Source organism: Ascaphus truei, chromosome 3, assembly GCF_040206685.1.
Source record: "Ascaphus truei isolate aAscTru1 chromosome 3, aAscTru1.hap1, whole genome shotgun sequence".
Classification (NCBI taxonomy): Eukaryota; Metazoa; Chordata; class Amphibia; order Anura; family Ascaphidae; genus Ascaphus; species Ascaphus truei.
In genome coordinates, this window is record NC_134485.1 from 285827378 (window position 1) to 285841116 (window position 13739).

The window sequence follows — 13739 nt, forward strand, 5'->3', positions numbered from 1 at the left end:
ATATATGGGGGTTGGTAAGGGTTCCTATTCGCACTATTTGTAGTTAAAAATAAATGTTTATTATTTTATTGCTGAGCATTTATGTTTGTAATCTAGATACAGGTCATCTTTTGTTGTTGCAAATACTACAGAGTGCTTCAATGTGTATTAGCCATGCTATGGATATGACTGAACCCCAGCTGAGTGATTGTAGCGTGCAGAGATGCATGAAAAAACAATGATGACTGTTAAGGCCTGTATTCACATTACTTCTTCAATAGCATGGATTACCAAAGACAAGTTCTGCACAACAAAAATAAACACAATCAATTCATGTTTTTGACATTACACAGACTTCATATGGTAAAGAGTACATTTTGTCATGCTGTTCAGGAACATAACCACTTTAGAGATTCACAAATAAATTCTGAGTACAATTAAACAATTGCTGCTGCTGTCAGTGAGGCAGGAGAAACATTAGTGTAATGTGCTGTAGTTCCGACGAGTATTCTAAAACAAATCTGGGGCAATCACCAACAAGACCCAGGTACATGCTGGGTACATGCTGCAACATTTCAGTGACATTTCTGCAGACAGACTCGGATTAACCGCGGCGGTCCCTGGCAGTCCCATTCAAACGGAATTTGACTGCCAGGGACCCCTGCTGTGTTAATCTGATGAGCCATTGGTCTCTGCAAAAATGTCACTGAAATGTTGCAGCATGTACCCAGCATGTACCTGGATCTTGTTGATGATAGCCCCAGATTTTCCAAGGCAAGTTTAAGGCAAGTTTTCGAATACTCGTCGGCGCACCTGTAGTATGTTGGTCCAGGGTTACGAACAGTGGCGGTTTTTAAATTTTGTCGCCCATAGGCACTTACTTTTTTGGCGCCCGTGCCTCCTCCTTCTGCAGCGTTGTGGTGTCAAATGACGCAGCAACATCATGTGATAATGCATTTACATGACAATGCGATGCCAGGTGATAATGCTACAGAAGGAAGGCAGTATGAAAGAGAAGGTAAGAGACCTTTACAGAGGATCTACGTTCTTCTCTGGCAATCAGTGGGGGAGAGAGCAGGACCTCTGTAGATGGGAAAACAGAGAAAAAAACAGCCCGGGCCAATCGGACCTCATGGGAAAAACGCCATTGGTTACTAACCAGAGGTAGACCAGAATTGGGATATAAATAATTTGGTTTATAGAAACTTTATTTTTTGGAAAAATTGTAGCCTCTATGGACTACAGAAAACTATCTGAGATGTAAATGAATCTTGATCTCTATGCCCGTCCTCCGTGACGTGCTGACGGTGTTCTGTTATGTGGTTGCCAGGCAGCAGTGCTGGGACTTCTTTCTGGTGTGGTGACGTCGTTGCTTAGGAACCGCATTTGAATGTGCAATGACGTCACAGCAATAATGAACGCATCAGAGTCCACATGGAGCAGCCGGGTGTCTGTTTTGTGATTTTGGTGATGGGATGCCGCTGTGGGGCAATTTGGGTGCTATTTAAGAGACTGCTTAGGATATTTACAATACATGGGTGGCTTTTATCAGAGGAAGGGGCTGTCCCCCCGAATAGTTACGTTAGCTCTGCCTACTACTATGCAGTAAACCCTAGCAATTTTTGCATAATTACTTGTCTGCCTCGATTTTTTTTCTACATATCACTGCTATAAGCTTCTGTTTGGGACATAGGGGCATTGAAGGGTTACTTTGCACCAAGGTCTCCTCTCATTTTTCTTTTTGAACTCATATTCGCATTTTGGAGTACCTTTGTATACCTTTGTACTACAGTACTCAGCATTTATGTCTAGGCTAACCACAGGACAGCTTTTGTTGTTGCAAATATTATAGAGAGATTGAATGTGTTTTAACAATGCTGTGGCTATGATTGAATCCCAGCTGAGTGATTGTAGCGTGCAGAGATGCCTGAAAAAACAATTAGGACTGTTAAGGTCGGTTTTCATATTACTTCTTCAATAGCATGGATTACCAAAGACAAGTTCTGCAAAACAGAAATTAACACATCAATTCATGTTTTCGACATTACACAGACTACATATGGTAATGGTTACATTTTGTCATGCTGTTAAAACCGATAAAAACTGGAAATTAAGTATAATTTCCTACTGAGTTCCTACTCTTGTAGCTGCACAGCCACAGGTAGGAGACAGAGGCCACACAAGGGTAGTAAGGAAAGTAAAAAAAAAAACAACAACACAGCTATTAAGCGTGATCAGTGTTTTGTGTGAAGCTTTCACGGCATTTCTATGTATTTATTTATTTAAATGTCTACCCTGACCTCTTTCAATGTGTTCTTTATTAAATGGAGTATTATACTTGTAGCCCCCTTTCCCTATGCCTAAGGGAACTACACGTGCTGATATACCCGTTTGTTCAAAGGAGGCCTAGGCTTCCGCCGCTGGGAGCCTGAGGTGAGTTATTTCTCCTTTCAGTGCAGAGCCTCCACCTATGAAGGATCCCAGCGTTGGCGGGATAACCCCTCACAGGAACCAATACAGTAATGAACAATACACACACACAGGTATATAAACTAATGTTTACTGACACACACGCAATAACAAATACCGGTAACAATGGTAACCCCAGGGTACACCCAATAGCCCAACACTTGATAGTTCCCCCAAAGTATGGAGGGTGCGGTGGCACCAATAACCCTGGTGTCCTTTCCAGTCAATCTCACGCATTGTATGAGGTAGCGCTACCCCTGTGAACCGTTGGTGCAATTATACCTTCCTGGGCACTCCTGTACCCGAGGAAGATCCCCCTGTGGGATCGAAACGTTGGACTTCTGTGCTTTGTGTTTTAATACACTTACTGAATGTACCTGCCTGAGTGCTGTCTCCTTTTTGCCAGTTTCTGGTAATGTATGTTTTTGTTATCTTTATGGGATATGCACCAGCCCATTCAGGATACTATATTGGAGTGCCTGTGAAATCTTTTTCAAATATATAATACACACACACACACACACACACACACACACACACACACACACACACACACGTGTGTGTGTGTCAATGAATGCAGGAGCATTTTTCAAAATGTTACAATTGTATATTCATGAAAATGTAATTCAAAAAAATTCAAATTATCTTCAATTGATTATGGACGGTGTTACATGACCGAGTTATGTGCAAAGCAATCAATACATAAAGTAAAAGGCCTTTAAATAATATGAATAAATTATTTAAAGCCTGAACTATGAAGACAATATTTAGTATTGTTTATACTTGTTCCTAGTATTATAATAAACTTAAATAACCAAGATCTAATACATGAAACATATCTCTCGTAACATGATTTATTAAGCCAAACCTCTAAACCCAACATAAACTGCAATTTTTTATTGGGTTCAAAAGTAAAGCAAAACAATAGTAATGATTTTGAAATAATGTGACACTGTTATTTTAATGACAAAGGCAATTTGCATTTATTAGCTTTAGTACGTGTAAATGACAAAAGATCACCCATGGACTTCTGGAGTCATTAGAATTCCCTTCAAGCGCTTTGCTTACAGAGGTTGCCTTAACCAGACAAATATTTGCATAGCTTGGAAAGGCTTAACAAAGTTTTGTACATGCTGAAAACTAAAGTCCTTGCAATTGCCTGTGTGCAAAATATTTAATTATGATGCAAAAGGGTCACATAATAATTACATAAACGGTGACATACAAATATGGACACGCATGCACAAACAGGTACAAAAAGGTAATGAAGGCCCTGCTTGTGAGTTTACAATCTAGAAGGAATATGTTGAAACAAAAGGCTAAAGTGGTTGATCATTGTGAAACAGAGCATGCCTCACGATGGAGAATGGTTTAGCCCCAAAGCTGGTCCTAATAAGGTTTGGGGGTGTGGATGTTGGCAGGTGTTAAATATTGTGGTGTTTGGTCAATCCACAGAGCTAGTACCAATGGGGTTGACAGGGAGGGTGTGCAAGATGGGCTTTTTTGAAAATTTGCATTTTTAGGGAGTTTTCAAATGACTAGAATCTGGGGGAGAGTCTGATGGTGCATGGTAGGGAATTTCAGAGATAGGATCCGGCATATGTATATATTTGGGGACAAGGGTTGAGATGTAAGGGGGCAGCGTCGTTGGAGCTTTGTAACTCAGAACTAGGGTTTTACATTTTGATTCTGATGTGCGAAGTCAGTGTAGGGATTTGTGCAGGGGAGCAGCAGAAGTGGAGCAGTGAGTGAGGTAGATGTGTCTGGCAGCAGCATTTTTGGTGGATTGGAGTAGGGATAGGTGGATAAGGGGAATGCCAACTAGGTGAAGGTTGCAGTAGTTAAGGTGGGACAACATGAGTTTGTGAAATAAGGTTTTAGTTGCATCATGAGTGAGAAATGGGTGTATCCTGGTAATATTTTGGAGGTGTAGAGGGCAGAACTTCATGAATGACTGAAAGGTGAGATAGGCATATTCTACATTTATTTATATTGATCCAGAGGAAATCAAACATAGACCGTAATGAAATATTTGCCAATTATGTCTCGCATGGTAGAAAGTCCTCCCTGACTCCAGTAGTTAGTTCATCAGACTGCTCATTGCATCAATGCTCTGCCCATGTTTCAACTTGTTAGCATACAGTACCCTGTAAACATGAGATTTTTTTAAAACAAAATGTACTGTAACTGTTACTTCAATATTTGTACTTATACTTTGCACTATCCAGATGTTATACTGTAAAAGAGAAATATTAACATTTTTTTTATATACCAGACTAAAATATAAAAGATCAGAGATAATATTTAAGGACAATTAAGACGTTGGAAAGCAAATTTCCTGATGTTTGAGTATTTAACAGTTTTTGTGTCCTGTCTAGAATGCAACCGCCCTTCCCACCCCCCCCCCCCCCCCCCCCCACAGTTTGGCTGTATATTCTCAAAATGCATAACAGGAGGTGCTGCACAGCAAGCTGAAATGTTTTATATGTAGCCCTGTTTACCTCGCTCTCTGGAAACATGTTACTACTATTGTTGTCTTGGTGCATGAATACTGTACCTGTGAGGGTCCAGGAGAGCCGAGAGTCCGCGATGGGCTGGGGACCTGACCAAGCAGTATTGCGAAACGCATTGTTCAGTGGAGAAGATTTTTGACCGTCGTCGGCCACTGTAGTTGCTGAAAGTTCCTGGTCTGCAGTCCCGCGATCCGGACGTGGCAGCGGAGTATCTGCAACAAGGGACTGCTAGGCACTTCGGCAGAGCCTTTCTGTTTACTTACAAGTGTAAGTTCATGGACTTATCTTTATTCTTTTATGTTTTGTGTAATAAATAGTGAACATTTTTACAACACCTCTCCTTCATCTGTTATCACCGAGGGAAACTAACCTATTGCATTAGACGACAACCTGCACTCATCACACCCATGATAAGCAACAACTCACATATGGTATGCGAGTGCTAGTGTTTATATTTGTTTATTACAATTCCCGCCCCCCCCCCCCCACTACTGGGTACAAACCCCTATTATTTCTTTACATCTGAGACTTGCACGGAGGAAGAAAGGAGTCTGGAGGTGGACTACACCAGGAAGTGGTGGCTGTAACAGAAGTGCCAAACTCTGCAATAGATGTGCAGATCATGCACACACAACCGTGTGAGTGTTAATATTTATCATTAATCTTCTTTTACATCCTTCCACCACGAGTTCCTTGTATGTATTGGGAGCCCTAGAAGACTATCATCTACCCTTACAGAGATATTCATATTCTGCAACCTATATGCAGGCCACTCAAACATGCCCGTGTGAGTGAACTAAATAATTATTATCCCTTCACCAGCTTGATTTTAATTCAGTCAGTCAGATTGTATACACATTTTAATTTGTGCTTTATTTTTTTTCTTGTTTTCCTGTGCGCTCGCTGTTACTCTGTTTCTACCCAACCAAAAGAGGATCTAGGGAGGATACTCTTCCAGCTGAGCAGCAGCAAAAGTTTGGGGCCAGTATATTTATATCTTTTGGTTCTCTCTCTTTTGTTCACCCATTGTTTCACACCCTGCCCCTATTCAGAGGTTAGTACTGCTATTTCTTAGGGAGCGCCCCAGAATCTCCACTCTTTCAATACAGCAAAGCTGCAGGCAGTCCCTACCATGACAGTTCTTTCTCTCCAATATCTCTGGCTAATAGATTGCAACTCAGGCAGGGGTACATACATGAGGTCTTTATTTGCAGCAACCACTGCAGATGGTAAACAGTGTTGCATATAGTAGTGGTCTCAGATCCCTGGATGGTGCTGGCCAGCAGTTAATGGTTGAGGCCTTGTGCCATGTACAGATCTAGCTCTCCTATCCCCAGGAGGGGTGGAGGACTCACACCTCCTCTCCCTAGGAGGGATGGAAGGGAACTGACACCTATAATTTGGAGCATCCTCCCTAATGCAAAAGGGGAGGGCACAGGGTCTGCACCAAGATTGGCTGCAACACAGACCCTGTGACACCACCTCTCTTGCCACTCATGGAGGCAGCATGAGGGGGGGGTAAACCCCACAGGATAGCCTGTCACTGCCTGTAGCTACTGGGACATCCTGTACGTGACAGGGGGGGAAGAAAGACAGCTGGATCAGCCATGGCAATATATACATGGCAAAGCAGTATGTAGAAATTGACATACTAAATAAATGGATCTTAGCAAGGACTGTGTGTTTTGTACAACTTGCACACCAAATAAGGCCTTGTGCCAAGGGAGTTTAACATCTAGGCTTCTTATGAAAATCCAGATCACAGTTGTGTTATATATATATAAATATATACTGCATATAGAATCTCTGCGGTTTGGCTTTTATTTATTTTTCTTTCCGAAAGACTTGTTCCAAACCACACAGTCTACATGGACGAAGCAGCAAAGTCTAAGGCTCTCTTGGGTTCTTTGACTGTTTGAAAGACCTGAATAACATTAACTTACATAAAAGTTTTCAAACACTCCATGTACACTTCAAAACATTGAGAAAGATTAAAAACATAATCTCACTGCTCAGAATACTGTTTTAGGAATTGCACAAAGAAGTTCCTTATTGCAGTACAGACTCACTACCTTTTTTGGGGAATTGCATACATTGCATACATTGCATCCTGCTTTCAATTTTCAATAAGCCAATGTATTCTCTAGGAAATTATCTGTGAAACTACTGCTTTGACTGTAAGTCGAAGAGATACTGTAGCCTTGGGCTGTCTATCTAATGAGCAGTGCAAACTCAGAAAGCTTAAGGCTAAGCCACAGGCTCTCAGAACCTACACTAATCATTGGAGATATTTTTTTTTTTAACAAAATAAATAAATCAAAATAACAGCGTTTTACATAGTAGAGAGAAGGATATTCAGCGCTCGTGCTGCAGATGTGAAGATAGGAAAATCCCTTTGCTGCACGTGCATGGAGCGTCTCCCCAAATGCTCCCACTTCAAAGGTGATCCCCCCTAAAAAGGGGGGAGGACACCCTGAGAAACAAAAAGACCTCCTGACGAAGCACGTGGTGCGAAACGCGTAGAGGTCACGACAGGTCATCCTGCGCGTGTTTACTGAGAGGCTGAGACGGAGCCTGCCTGAGGCACAAGTGGTGTTTTTTCACCTTCTGCGGTGCCGCGATCCGGATTCTGTGCGGTCATCCGTAGACCCCCACTTCTGCCCCAGTGTGAGTGTTCGTTTCCCCCTGTCAGCGGTATTATAGTCCTCTATGGCGGTTTTAACTTAAATCACCTAGGGCTGTTGCTATTTTCTTTGTTTATTTCTTTTAACATTGAATGTATATTTTTACTGTGTGTGTTCTACTGTTTAGGGTATTCTATTTTTAGAGTCCATATGTATGGTTTATATATCTGGGCAGTTTAACCCATTTAGCTGACGAGGGGTTGGATCGTCTCAGCTGTTTATGTGTTTTAATAATAAATAACATTAATCTAATCCCTGGTGCGCATCTGTGCATTTTTTCTTTTTCGTTTTACATGGTGCTGAAGTTTAAATGTGATACCCTAGTTTGAAAAAAAAAATATATGGCGATTGGTCACATTTCCCTAGACATATTTAGGCGGTCTACAGAGGGAACCGATCATTGTATGCTGAGGACCAAATATTGTTATCTCCCTCTCCCCATCACCCCTTTCTCCCTCCCTCCCCCACCACCCTTCTCGCTCTTCCTCCCTCAACCCATCACCACTTTCCCTCCCCTTACCATCACCCTTCTCTCCCCACAACTTTCTCTCCCCCTTTCTCTCACCATCACCCCTTTCTTTCCCTCCCCCCACTACCCCATTTTCTCTCCATTCTTCCTTTCCCTCACCCCATCCCTTTTCTCTCAAACTCCCAATTCCCCCTCTCTCCAACGCCCCTAATTCTCCCTCTGTCCCACCCCCAATCCCCCCACTCCCTCTGCCTATCACCCCTTTCTCTCTCCCCATCACCCCTTTCTCTCTCCCTCTTCCCATCACCCTTTTCGCTATCTCTCCCCTATCTCCCACTCTGGGGTGGCTATCGTGTGTGAGGGCGATTGGGTGGGCGGACTCACCAGCGCTGCGTCTGCCTGGCAGAGTGAAGAGGATTGTCTTCCCACTCTGGGGCTGGGAGGTGATCGGATGTGGGGGCGATTGGGCACCAGACTAACCTGCTAACCCTCCAAATGAAGAGGAGTCTGCTGAGTGGACGTGGGCCGTGAGTTTGACAGCCCTACGTTATACCTCTGGTTGAATATACAGCATTGTGAAGCTTGAAACTGGGGATCTTCACTACAGCAGTATCTGCAACTTAAGAAGAGACTTAACAAGTTCAAGGACAACAGAAGTGTAAGTGTGCCTGAAACTTCCTTTGAATGCGTTTTCTTCCGACCTATTCCTTTTTTTTAACTGCATCTTCGGGTAATATCCAGCATAGATTGTTCCACACTTCTTTGTTGGATTGTGTGAAGCTTCTGAATTGTCTTAACATTTATGGTCCAACATTCACTATATAACATATACAGTATAATCTTTCCATTAAACCCTTATCTCCCTGCTTAAAAGAAGTGAGAATGTGGCAATAGGTGTTTAAGATTATGTATAGTGGCACTTGTGCTGGCAGAATAAACCATGCAATGAAAGCTTTGTATGTATGTCTGTCTTTATTTATATAGCGCCATTAATGTAAATAGCGCTTCACAGTAGTAATACACGTGACAATCATATAAATAACAAATCATACAAATAACAGATCATGGGAATAAGTGCTTCAGGCATAAAACTAACATTTAGGAAAAGGAGTCCCTGCTCCGAAGAGATTACAATCTAATAAATATTTGAAAAAACACCCAGACTCGGGCGAGTCAGTGGGTTCAAGGCCCCTGCTGCGGGTCACGCAGGGTGAGATGCAGTAGGCCTGTGAGGATCTGGAGGCTGCTAGGTGGGATTAATTGTTTTAGTACCTCGGACCCGCAGAGCAAACTAAATCAGAATGAAAGGTCCAAAAGGGACAAAGAAGAGAAGTGCCATAAGTGTGAGGAACAGATGTGCCAAAAGCAGTATTATCGCTGTTGTGATAGTCTGCGCAACTCCCTGAGCCCCAGCGGCAGAAACATCTCATGGAATGACTGTTGGTGAGATTCTGGCCAAGTGAAAGGTGATGTGGATGCAGGTCGTACCCAAAAGTGATATTGTGGAAATCTACCTGCCTCCCGGGGCTCTGGTGTACGCATAGCCTTATCCTCATGTACAGTATAGGATGCAGATGGCAAACAGACAAGTTTCAAAAGCTACAACTAGCAGAGGAGCTGAAGATCGATGTGAAAGATAGCATCCCTGTCTCCCACAAGCACACGGTCTTCTTCAGAAATGCCCTTTATGCCCTGTGGATGGCAGCAGTGGGTGCTGCCATCCTGTGGTATGTTTTTCCACCTTGCTGTGATAGCAGGATGACAAAGGGGGGTTCAGTGCCTTAAACAGTTAAAGATGACTCGTTTCACCATCCTGAGTGAGAAGTCTGGGAAAGGAATAAACTTCAAGGATGTTGCTGGGATGCACAAGGACAAGATGGAAGTGAAGGAGTTTGTGATTTATCTGAGCCCGAAGCACCACCTGCAGCTTGGGTCAAAGTACCTAAAGGAGCTTTTCTCCATCGACATCTGGCTGTGGGAAGACGCTGCTGGGAAAGATTGTAGTTTCAGAAGATTAGGTGCCCTTTTTTGAAAGGCTAGCTCGAAGTTTGTGGAAGTGATAGGCCTTAGAGCAGCCTGCATACGCAGCCTCTTCAAAGAAGGGTGTGTCCGGCTTCCTTGCCTCGTTCACATTGACGCAGTGGGGAATAAATGATCCACCACCATGCCAGCATTTTCCAACATGGAGAAGGAGTAAGCCCTCAATCCGCTACTGTTGGAAATTGACTTTCTGGACAATACGATGAGGAGGCCTGGAAGACATTTTTAATGACCTCCCCCCACACTAAAGGAGAGCAGGGAGATCTATCAGCAGCACCCATAGAGCCTGAAACTGACACAGTCGGGGAGCTTCTAGTTAGAGAGGCTGGCATTCTGCGGTATGACACGCATGTGTTTCCCACCCCCCACCCCCATTATTACTATCTGTGCAGCTGGACTGCAATGGGTACCAGCTTTGCCCCCTCCTACGCAAACCTCTTTTTTGGTTGGTGGGAGGCTATCCACGTGTTCTGAGATAGAAACCCCTTTCGACATTTTATCACACTATACAAACGTTATATAGATGACCTTATTTTTATTTGGCACGGGGGTGTAGATTCACTATTATTGTTTATTGATTATTTGAACAATAACAACTTTAATGTACACCACTTATATGTATAATTTTCACCATATACACTTCCTGGACTTATTATCATTTATAGATACCAACATGGATATTTGTTCAGACGTGTATAGAAAACCGAACTCACGTAACACTTTACTTAGAGCTGACAGCTGCCATCCCAAACCTCTTCTGAGGAACATACCCAAGGGACAATTAATTAGATTAAAAAGGATTTGTTCCAATGATGAAGACTTCAAAAACCAGGCAAAAGAACTCCTTATAAGATTTAGAGACAGGGGCTACTCATCTGTAGACTTGATTAAATCTTGGGAAGAAGTTAATAAACTCACCAGGGAAGAACTGCTACAAAAACAGAGAAATATGAAGCCTAACGAAAAGAGCAGAGACGATAACAAACCTTTATTTGTTACACAGTATAATACCCAAATAAACCAAATAAAACACATTGTTAAAAAACATTGGGGTATCCTATCAGGAGATCCCCTGTTAAAACGTATTTTTGTGGAGGGTCCACAATTTGTATTCAAAAGGGCTAAAACTATCGCTAACTCTGTTTCCCCTAGTTTAGTTACAAGTAAAACAAAAGATTCCAAGACACTACCGAAAGGAAGCTTTAAATGTCTCAAATGTATATCATGCAGATATATGTCTTCTTACTCAATCTTTAAATCATTTGTTACTAACCGTGAATTCCATGTGGCGTCCTTCATTAATTGTAATACCACATTCGTAGTTTATAAATTGAACTGCGGATGTGGTAAGCAATACTTGGGCCGTACCACATGCGCCCTGAAGGTACGCATCAGGGAGCATATGGGACTCATTAAAAAAGGTGACTTCAATCACCCGGTATCATCACACTTTACCAATTGCCCAAAGGGTAGTATTGACGCCCTTACGTATATGGGAATAGAACACGTACCCATGCCAGTCAGGGGAGACAATAGAGTAGAGCTTCTGGATAAGCGAGAGCTTTTCTGGATTTTTACGCTTAACACCAGAGTTCCCTACGGCCTTAACTCTGACTGGGACCTAACACCTTTCTTACATTAAATCAAACCTTAAGATGATAGGTTGTGTCCCATCCACGTATTGAGTTCATAATTGAGTTGGATTGAGTCATACATACATATTATATTGAGGTTCTAAGGAAATTGTTTCCCCAATTCAATTGTCCACATCTACATCTAATATGTCAAACAAATGTGTTAAATAGATTTTGAATATATTTCACTCTGTGCATATTATGCTGTACAGGTACTCACCATGCCTTAAGGTTAATTGACAATTTAACATTTGTATTATTGTTACTGATAACATGTCATTGAGGTAAAGATATAATTAGTACATCATATATCATATATAGTTTTAATACTGATCAAGTCAATTGAAAACGCTTCCAAATGCAATAATATTGTACTTTCTCATTAAATAAACGGTTTGGAATCTAAGTATATAATAATATAGTGTGTAGTCAAATCGATCTATGACTTAGAATATATGCACTTTACAATCTGAATCCATCCGCTTTATAGGTATGTCTTCTGAAAAAGTTTTTAACATAAATGTATACATGTATGTCTCATCTAACTATTTTTTCTTATATTTTTGCATTAGCACTTGCTTTTTTAGTGTTTTTTACCACTAGAAGACATGCCTGGTACTCGCGTCAATTTTTAATGTTAAAAATGTTTGTTGAATAAAGTTTTGAAATTTTGAAAGTTTTTTTTCTGTATTCCCTTGGTCGCGCGCTGACGTCATTACGCCGACGTCGCTCCTGAGAGTTTCAGGAAGTGTTTGGCAATGAATTTTGGCGCGCTTCTGGGGACTACAAAAACGGCAGGGTGAGTACTGTAAGTCACCTTGACAAAGAGCTAGCGCTCGAAACGAGTTGGTGGGGGGTCTAGTACCCCACAATGTTGTTGTAATCTTTTTGTAGAATTCATTAAATCTTTTTGTATGGGAACTAGCTCTCTTTAGTAATCCTTATTTGTTGATCCTGTGTGGCTGCTGGTGCCTGCTTTTTCTCTACTGCATGTTCTCTCATGGGAGATTGTGGTTCACTGCTCCATCGGAGGGAGTTCCACCTCTGTTCATGTCAATGGGGCCAGTCTCGATCACGGTAGATCGATGGCGCCCGGCCTTGAAAGGGTTAAGCTAGTTATTTGTCTCATTTTTTTACGTAGCGCTTAGAAATGTATAAGTGCACGTCATGCTGAACTCTTATTGATAAACTATATCTGCATGCACTAGCGAAAAGGTTTGGTATCTGGAGCGAAAGCACTTGACGATTTCTTACATTGTTTTATAAGAAAGTCTCTGTTGCAGTGGTGCAAGTACCGCCTGGGATGCCTGAGAGAATCGGGACCATCCCTCCGGACTACAGATGTACCTCCCCCATGCAGTTACAGGGGCCCTGCACTCTTCCCCACAGCAATGAAATGGATTACCGGGAGAGAGCGGGCCTCTGTAAGACAACAGACCTGCTACATCGATGTCATATGAGGCTGCGTCGTCATGGCGACACGGGACATGACGCCGCGTCGTCATGGGATGCGGGCCGGAAGGCAAGTGAACTGCTCAGGGGCCCCTTGTACTGATGTTACACTACTGGCATGTTGAACATTTGTATAGAGAAATGCAAGTGCAATATTTACACTGTCTGTGAAGAAGGATACCTAGTGAATACAATGTGAGTGGGAGAATAAGGGGCAAAGATTTGACATTTTAAGAGCCAAAAGCAGCACAACTTTGCAAATACAGTATGAATACAAAGATTTCAATTGAAAACTAAAATACTAAAACGGATTGAAAAAATTGAGAGTGAATGCCACTGACTAATGGATAATGAGTCAATAGTATGTGACTTATGGAAAGATGTTATGCTACATATCTTATATAGGATGGCGAGTAAGCTTAACAGATGTGATAATTAGTAACATTTGTTCCATCATACTAATTATAGTACAATTACTTCTAAAACAAAAACCAGATAC

At 42.0% G+C, this 13739-nt stretch overlaps 1 pseudogene; it reads left to right on the forward strand.

The window, feature by feature from the left end:
* Positions 1–946: 946 nt before the first annotated feature.
* Positions 947–10470, forward strand: LOC142490725 (mitochondrial inner membrane m-AAA protease component paraplegin pseudogene; annotated as a pseudogene).
* Positions 10471–13739: the final 3269 nt, after the last annotated feature.